This window comes from Arachis hypogaea, chromosome 6, assembly GCF_003086295.3.
Source record: "Arachis hypogaea cultivar Tifrunner chromosome 6, arahy.Tifrunner.gnm2.J5K5, whole genome shotgun sequence".
Classification (NCBI taxonomy): Eukaryota; Viridiplantae; Streptophyta; class Magnoliopsida; order Fabales; family Fabaceae; genus Arachis; species Arachis hypogaea.
Window position 1 is genome coordinate 67,212,754 of NC_092041.1, and position 8,468 is coordinate 67,221,221.

General features: G+C 39.0%; 1 non-coding gene across 1 annotated transcript; it reads right to left on the reverse strand.

Moving 5' to 3' along the window:
* Window positions 1-7,070: 7,070 nt before the first annotated feature.
* Window positions 7,071-7,174, reverse strand: LOC112699685 (small nucleolar RNA R71). Its single transcript, XR_003152628.1, has one exon. It is a non-coding gene; the product is annotated as a small nucleolar RNA R71 (small nucleolar RNA).
* Window positions 7,175-8,468: the final 1,294 nt, after the last annotated feature.

Sequence of the window (8,468 nt, forward strand, 5' to 3'; positions counted from 1 at the left end):
TGCCTGAGGAACTCATCAGTGTAACCTCACCTTGGCCATTCGCAAAATGGGGACTCGATCTCCTCAGACCCTTTCCCCAAGGATCCGGACAGGTCAAATTCCTCATAGTAGGAATAGACTACTTCACAAAATGGATCGAGGCAGAACCCCTAGCCAATGCCACAGCTCAAAGAAGTCAGAAATTCCTGTATCGAAATATCATCACAAGGTTCGGAGTTCCATACTCCATCACCACAGACAATAGTACCCAATTCACAGACGCAGGCTTCAGAAAACTAGCGGCCGACCTGAATATAAAACAACAATTCACCTCTGTTGAGCATCCCCAAGCCAATGGGCAAGCCAAAGCTGCCAACAAAGTTATATTAGCAGGGATAAAACGGAGATTACAGGATGCAAAGGGAGCCTGGGCTGAGGAGCTCCCACAAGTCCTATGGGCATATCGAATGACCCCACATTCCACAACAAAGGAATCACCTTTCCAATTAGCTTACGGAATGGAGGCTATGATCCCAGTAGAGGTTGAAGAAAGATCCCCTAGAATGATCTACTACAGTGAAGAAGCCAATCCCCAACTCCAAAGGGAAGAGCTCGAATTACTCCCAGAAGTCCGAGAAAGAGCTCGGATAAGGGAAGAAGCATTGAAACGACGAATGGCTTTCAGATACAATCAAAAAGTAATACAGGGGACCTTCATGAAGAATGACCTCATTCTAATCCGAAATGACATTGGAACAACTCGACCTGGAGAAGGAAAACTGGCTGCAAATTGGAAAGGACCCTACCGAGTCATAGACATGCTAGGAAAGGGCTACTACAGACTTTCTGAACTCGACGGGCGAGAGCTGCCAAGGTCATGGCATGCCTGCAACTTAAGAAGGTACTATAGTTAGGGAGGATAAGGGACCTTGGGACAAGGCACACTCTTTTTCCTGAAAAGGTTTTTTAACGAGGTGCCAGGCCCAAGACTTACAAACTAACCCCCACGTGTATATATTTGCATTTCTCTTAATAAAATTTTTTCAGATTTTCTACAAACGTTCAAGTCGTATTATTCTAAAAACAATCATCGCCCGATTATAAAGTTACAGATTGACAGAAAGTGAAAACCAAATTCACTGCGCGATCACGATAAAAACAAGGGTTAAAACCCAAAATTCTACAAAATCGGCAAAGATGAAAATAGAATAATACAAGAAGCTATAGAAAGTGATCCATAGAAAGGACCTGACGAGGTCCTAATAAAATGGATTGCTATAAAATAGCTTAAAGGCTGGCCGACACCTAAAGTCGACCAGCCCCAACAAACCAATTTATAAGTAAAGCCCTGGAAAGAGTTCTGGCCAACCCTATAAAAGAGGATTACTATAACTTCGAAGAGCCAGACGTGACGAAGTCGGACTCCTACAAAAGGTTACAAAAGGTAATCCCTGAAAGAGACCTGAATAAGGTCCAAGAAAGAGGATTATCAAGTAACTCGACAGTGTTCGACATGACCAATAGGCCCGAAAAAATAAAGTTACAGAGATAATCCCTGAAAGAGACCTGAACAAGGTCCAAGAAATAGGATTATCAAGTAACTCGACAAAGCCCGACATGACAAAGTCGGCCTGAAAAGATAAAGTTCCAAAGATAATCCCTGAAAGAGACCTAAACAAGGTCCAAGAAATAGGATTATCAAGCAACTCGACAAGGCTTGACATAACAAAGTCGGCCTGGGCAGATAAAGCTACAAAAGATAAATCCCTGAAAGAGACCTGAACAAGGTCCAAGAAAGAGGATTATCAAAGAACTTGACAAAGCCCGACAGGACGAAGTCGGCCCAAAAAAGATAAAAGGTACAAAAGAGATCTGAACAAAGATCCAAAAGAATTACCTAGTAACGAAACAGGGACCGACGTGAGAAAGTCAGACTAAAGCTACAAAAAGTTATAAAAAGTAATCCCAAGGGGTTGCTAGAAATAACTCAAGAAAAGATCAACTGAGGAAATCAACCAACAAAAGGGAGATGGCTCGACCCGATAGACCTCGACCTTGCCAAAAGCAATCAAAAGAGGATGAATAAAAAACAACTCTGGAAGATTCCAAAAAGCTGCAAGCAAGCATATCGTGAAAAACAAGGAAGTTACCATAAAACAAAGACTCAAGAGGCCACTCATAGCCAACCCCAAGAGCAAGAGAAAATATTTCATTTTTCAAAATAAAGATGCTGAAAGTAGCAACTATCAACAGTCAACAAAACACCATTTACAAAAAGTTCAAACGCCCACAGACCGGGCTATGCACAAATTTATCAAGAATAATCAAAGAGAGTCCAAAGGCTTACCAGTAGTAACATCAATAGGAGGTGAAGGAGGATGAGTCTAGAGAGGCACCGCATCCACTGTCCCGTCGCCTCGATTCAAGATCTGACAGTCAGAATCTGGCTCAACTACGATCGAGGGGGCTGAAGGAACCGGCATGGTAGAAGCTTTCAGAGGAGGCGCAGGAGGTGGTTCAATATCATCATCAGGATCATCCGAGACAATCTTGCCATCCTTTACTACGTTATCAAGACTAACGAGAGTCAAATCGGCACCAGGGGCAACAATCCGGAACTGCTCTATCAGGTTCTCATAGGCGGCAGTCACGCTACCCACAAGATGACCCTGAAGCTCGGTATAATCAACCCGAGTAGTTTCCAAGTCATCTCGGAGATGCACCAACTCCCTATAAGCCAAGACATAGCTATCCATGTGCTTCAATGCCATGTCCTCAGCCAACTTCAAAGAAGCTGCCAAGGCGATAGAGCTAGCCTTCTCACCCTCCAGTTCCTTTTCTACTTTCACCAACTTCACCTCCAATTCCTCCTTCAGACCCTTAATCCGATCAAACTCTGATTTAGCCTCCTCCATGAAAGATTTAGTAGCATGAATCGGGATACCCTGAATAGTCCGGAAAATGGCCGCACCCATATGTGCCATCTTCACACTATTTTTGGTAATGAAATCTAGGTGCTGAAGAAGGGACATATCATCCATAGAAAGCCCACCATAAGGAGCAATTTGCTGGTCGACAAACTCAATAGCATCGAAATTTGGGGCATCCAGGTTAAAGGGCTCAGATGTTTCCTGCTTTTTCAAAGGAGGAGCACCAGAAGCAGCAGCAGAAGATTGTGGGAGATCTACCAGACGAACCTGAGGAGTAGGATCACCCTCCTCGGGCCAGGGGAACTCAGCACAGGCAGCTTCATGATGGTTTGGGAGGACCCCTCCTCAGCCGCCTTGACTGAGATGTTTTGTGCAGCGGCTACTGATGAGCGGATAATTTATACGCTTTTTGGCATTGTTTTTATGTAGTTTTTAATAGGTTCTAGTTATTTTTAGGGATGTTTTCATTAGTTTTTATGCTAAATTCACATTTCTGGACTTTACTATGAGTTTGTGTGTTTTTCTGTTATTTCAGGTATTTTCTGGCTGAAATTGAGGACCTGAGCAAAACTCTGATAGGAGGCTGACAAAGGACTGCTGATGTTGTTGGAATATGACCTCCCTGCACTCGAAATGGATTTTCTAGAGCTACAAAACTCCAAATGGCGCGCTCTCAACGGCGTTGGAAAGTAGACATCCAGAGCTTTCCAGCACTATATAATAGTTTATACTCTATTCGTGATTAGATGACGTAAACTGGCGCTCAACACCAGTTCCATGTTGCTGTTTGGAGTCAAACGCCAGAAACACGTCACAAACCGGAGTTGAACGCCCAAAACACGTTACAACTTGGCGTTCAACTCCAAAAGAAGCCTCAGCTCGTGGATAGATCAAGCTTAGCCCAAACATACACCAAGTGGGCCCTGGAAGTGGATTTATGCATCAATTACTTACTCTTGTAAACCCTAGTAGCTAGTCTAGTATAAACAGGATAGTTTACTATTGTATTAGACATCTTGGATTGTATTATTCAATCTCTGGATGCCTAGTCCTTAGACCTTCATGGGGTCTGGCCATTCGGCCATGCCTAGACCTTTCACTTATGTATTTTCAACGGTGGAGTTTCTACACACCATAAATTAAGGGTGTGGAGCTCTGCTGTACCTCAAGTTTTAATGTAATTACTACTATTTTCTATCCAATTCGATTTATTCCTATTCTAAGATATTCGTTGCACTTCAACTTGATGAATGTGATGATCCGTGACACTTATCATCATTCTCACCTTTGAACGCACGTGACTGACAACCACTTCCGTTCTACCTTAGGCCGGGCGCATATCTCTTGGATTCCTTAATCAGAATCTTCGTGGTATAAGCTAGAATTGATGGCAGCATTCATGGGAATCCGGAAAGTCTAACCTTTTCTGTGGTATTCCGAGTAGGATTCCGGGATTGAATGACTGTGACGAGCTTCAAACTCCTGAAGGCTGGGCGTTAGTGACAGACGCAAAAGAATCACTAGATTCTACTCCAACCTGATTGAGAACCGACAGATGATTAGCCGTGCTGTGACAGAGCATTTGGACCATTTTCACTGAGAGGATGGGATGTAGCCATTGACAACAGTTATGCCCTACATATAGCTTGCCATGGAAGGGAGTAAGAAGGATTGGATGAAAGCAGTAGGAAAGCAGAGATTCAACAGGGACAAACATCTCCACACGCTTATCTGAAATTCCCACCATTAATTTACATAAGTATTTCTATCCTTTCTTATTTAAGCAAGTATCTCTTTATATTTCCCATAATCAAATATTATTCGCCTGACTGAGATTTACAAGATGACCATAGCTTGCTTCATACCAACAATCTCCGTGGGATCGACCCTTACTCACGTAAGGTATTACTTGGACGACCCAATGCACTTGCTGGTTAGTTGTGCGGAGTTGTGACAAAGTGTGATTCACGTTTGAGAGCGCTACCAAGTTTTTGGCTCCATTGTTGATGATCACAATTTCGTCCACCAAGTTTTTGGCGCCGTTGCCGGGGATTGTTCGAGTATGGACAACTAACGGTTCATCTTGTTGCTCAGATTAGGTAATTTTCTTTTTATTTTCCTTTCAAAAAAGTTTTCAAAAATCTTTCAAAAATTTTTTTCTTTATTTTCGTTTTTCAAAAATATAATTTTCGAAAAAAGTAATAAAAATACAAAAAAAAATTCATAAAATCATAAAAATAAAAAATATTTTGTGTTTCTTGTTTGAGTCTTGAGTCAACTTTTAAGTTTGGTGTCAATTGCATGCTTTAAAAATTTTTATTTTATTTTTCGAAAATTCCATGCATTCATAGTGTTCTTCATGATCTTCAAGTTGTTCTTGATAAGTCTTCTTGTTTCATCTTGATGTTTTCTTGCTTTGTGTTGTTTGTTGTTTTTCATATGCATTTTTTGTTTGTTAGAGTCCATGCATTAAAGATTTCTAAGTTTGGTGTCTTGCATGTTTTCTTTGCATAAAAAATTTTTCAAAATTATGTCCTTGATGTTCATCATGATCTTCAAAGTGTTCTTGGTGTTCATCTTGACATTCATAGTGTTCTTGCATGCATCTTGTGTTTTGATCCAAAATTTTCATGTTTTGGGTCATTTTTGTGTTTTTCTCTCTCATCATTAAAAATTCAAAAATAAAAAAATATATCTTTTCCTTATTTCTCTCCAAAATTTCGAAAATTTGAGTTGACTTAGTCAAAAATTTTTAAAAATTAGTTATTTCTTGTAAGTCAAGTCAAATTTTCATTTTTAAAAATCTTATCTTTTCAAAATCTTTTTCAAAAATCATATCTTTTTCATTTTTTTTATTTTTTCGATAATTTTGAAAATTATTTTAAAATCTCTTTTTCTTAACTTTATTTCATAATTTTCAAAAATTCACTAACAATTAATGTGATTGATTCAAAAATTTGAAGTTTGTTACTTTCTTGTTAAGAAAAGTTCAATCTTTAAATTCTAGAATCTTATCTTTTAGTTTCTTGTTAGTCAAGTAATTAATTTTAATTTTAAAATCAAATCTTTTTTCAAAATATCTTTTTTTTTATCTTTTTAATCATATCTTTTTATCTTATCTTTTATATCATGTCTTTTTCAAAATTTTATCTTTTTCAAAAGTTGATTTAAAAATATCTTATCTAACTTCTTATCTTCTTATCTTTTCAAATTTGATTTTAATATCTTTTTCAACTAACTATTTGACTTTTTGTTTGTTTCTTATCTTTTTCAAAACCACCTAACTACTTTTCCCTCTTTGATTTTCGAAAATATCTCATCCCTTTTTCAAAAATTCCTTTTAATTAATTAATTGTTTTAATTTTAATTCTATCTTATCTTTTATTTTCGAAAATCATTTAACTTCTTTTAAAATTTATTTTCGAAATTTCTTCCCTCTCCCCTTCTTCTATTTATTTATTTATTTACTAACACTTCTCTTCACCTCTCTTCATCTCAAATCACTGCCCCTACCTATTCATTCTTCTTCACTCCTATTCCCTTTCTTCTTCTACTAACATAAAGGAATCTCTATACTGTGACATAGAGGATTCCTCTTTCTTTTCTTGTTCTCTTCTTCCCTATATGAGCAGGAACAAGGAAAAAGGCATTCTTGTTGAAGCTGATCCTGAACCTGAAAGGACTCTGAAGAGGAAACTAAGAGAAGCTAAATTATAACAATCCAGAGACAACCTTTCTGAAATTTTCGAACAAGAGAAGGAGATGGCAGCCGAACCCAACAACAATAATGCAAGGAGAATGCTAGGTGATTTCACTAAACCAACGTCCAAATTTGATGGAAGAAGCATCTCCATTCCGGCCATTGGAGCAAATAATTTTGAGCTGAAACCTCAATTAGTTGCTCTAATGCAACAGAACTGCAAGTTTCATGGACTTCCATCTGAAGATCCTTACCAGTTTTTAACTGAGTTCTTGTAGATTTGTGAGACTGTAAAGACGAATGGAGTAGATCCTAAAGTCTACAGGCTCATGCTTTTCCCTTTTGCTGTAAGAGACAGAGCTAGAACATGGTTGGACTCACAACCTAAAGATAGCCTGGACTCCTGGGATAAGCTGGTCATGGCCTTCTTGGATAAATTCTTTCCTCTTCAAAAATTGACCAAGCTTAGAGTGGATATTCAGACCTTCAAACAAAAAGATGGTGAATCCCTCTATGAAGCTTGGGAAAGATACAAGCAGATGACCAAAAAGTGTCCTTCTGACATGTTTTCAGAATGGACCATATTAGACATATTCTATTATGGTCTGTCTGAGTTCTCTAAAATGTCACTGGACCATTCTGCAGGTGGATCCATTCACTTAAAGAAAACACCTGCAGAAGCTCAAGAACTTATTGACATGGTTGCAAATAACCAATTCATGTACACTTCTGAGAGGAATTCCATGAATAATGGGACGCCTCAGAGGAAGGGAGTTCTTGAAATTGATGCTCTGAATACCATATTGGCTCAAAACAAAGTGTTGACTCAGCAAGTTAACATGATTTCTCAAAGTCTGAATGGATGGCAAAATGCATCCAACAGTACTAAAGAGGCAGCTTTTGAAGCAGCTTATGATCATGAGAACCCTGCAATAGCAGAGGTAAATTACATCGGTGAACCTTATGGAAACACCTATAATTCATCATGGAGAAATCATTCAAATTTCTCATGGAAGGATCAACAAAAGCTTCAACAAGGCTTTAATAATGGTGGAAGAAATAGGCTCAGCAATATCAAGCCTTATCCATCATCTTCTCAGCAACAGACAGAGAATTATGAACAGAGCCCCTCTAACTTATCAAACATAGTCTCTGATCTGTCTAAAGCCACTTTAAATTTCACGAGTTAAACAAGATCCTCCATTAGAAATTTGGAGGCACAGGTAGGCCAGCTGAGTAAGAAAATCATTGAAACTCCTCCCAGTATTCTCCCAAGCAATACAGAAGAGAATCCAAAGGGAGAGTGCAAGGCCATTGATGTAATCAATATGGCCGAATGCACAAGGGAAGAGAAGGACGAAAATCCTAGTGAGGAAGACCTCCTGGGACGTCTCTCAAGCAAGAAGGAGTTCCCTATTGAGGACCTAAAAGAATCTGAGGCTCATATAGAGACTATAAAGATTCCACTAAATCTTCTTCTGCCATTCATGAGCTCTGAAGATTATTCTTCCCCAGAAGAGGATGAAGATGTAATTTGAGAGCAAGTTGCTCAATATCTAGGAGCCATCATGAAGTTGAATGCCAAGTTATTTGGTCATGAGACTTGGGAAGGTGAACCTCCCTTGCTCATTAGTGAACTTGATATATGGGTTCAGCAAACTCTACCTCAAAAGAAACAAGATCCAGGGAAATTCTTAATACCCTGTACTATAGGCACCATGACCTTTGAAAAAGCTCTGTGTGACCTAGGGTCAGGCATAAATCTTATGCCACTCTCTATAATGGAGAAGCTAGGGATCATTGAGGTACAGCCTACCTTATTCTCATTACAATTGGCAGACAAGTCAGTAAGACAGGCT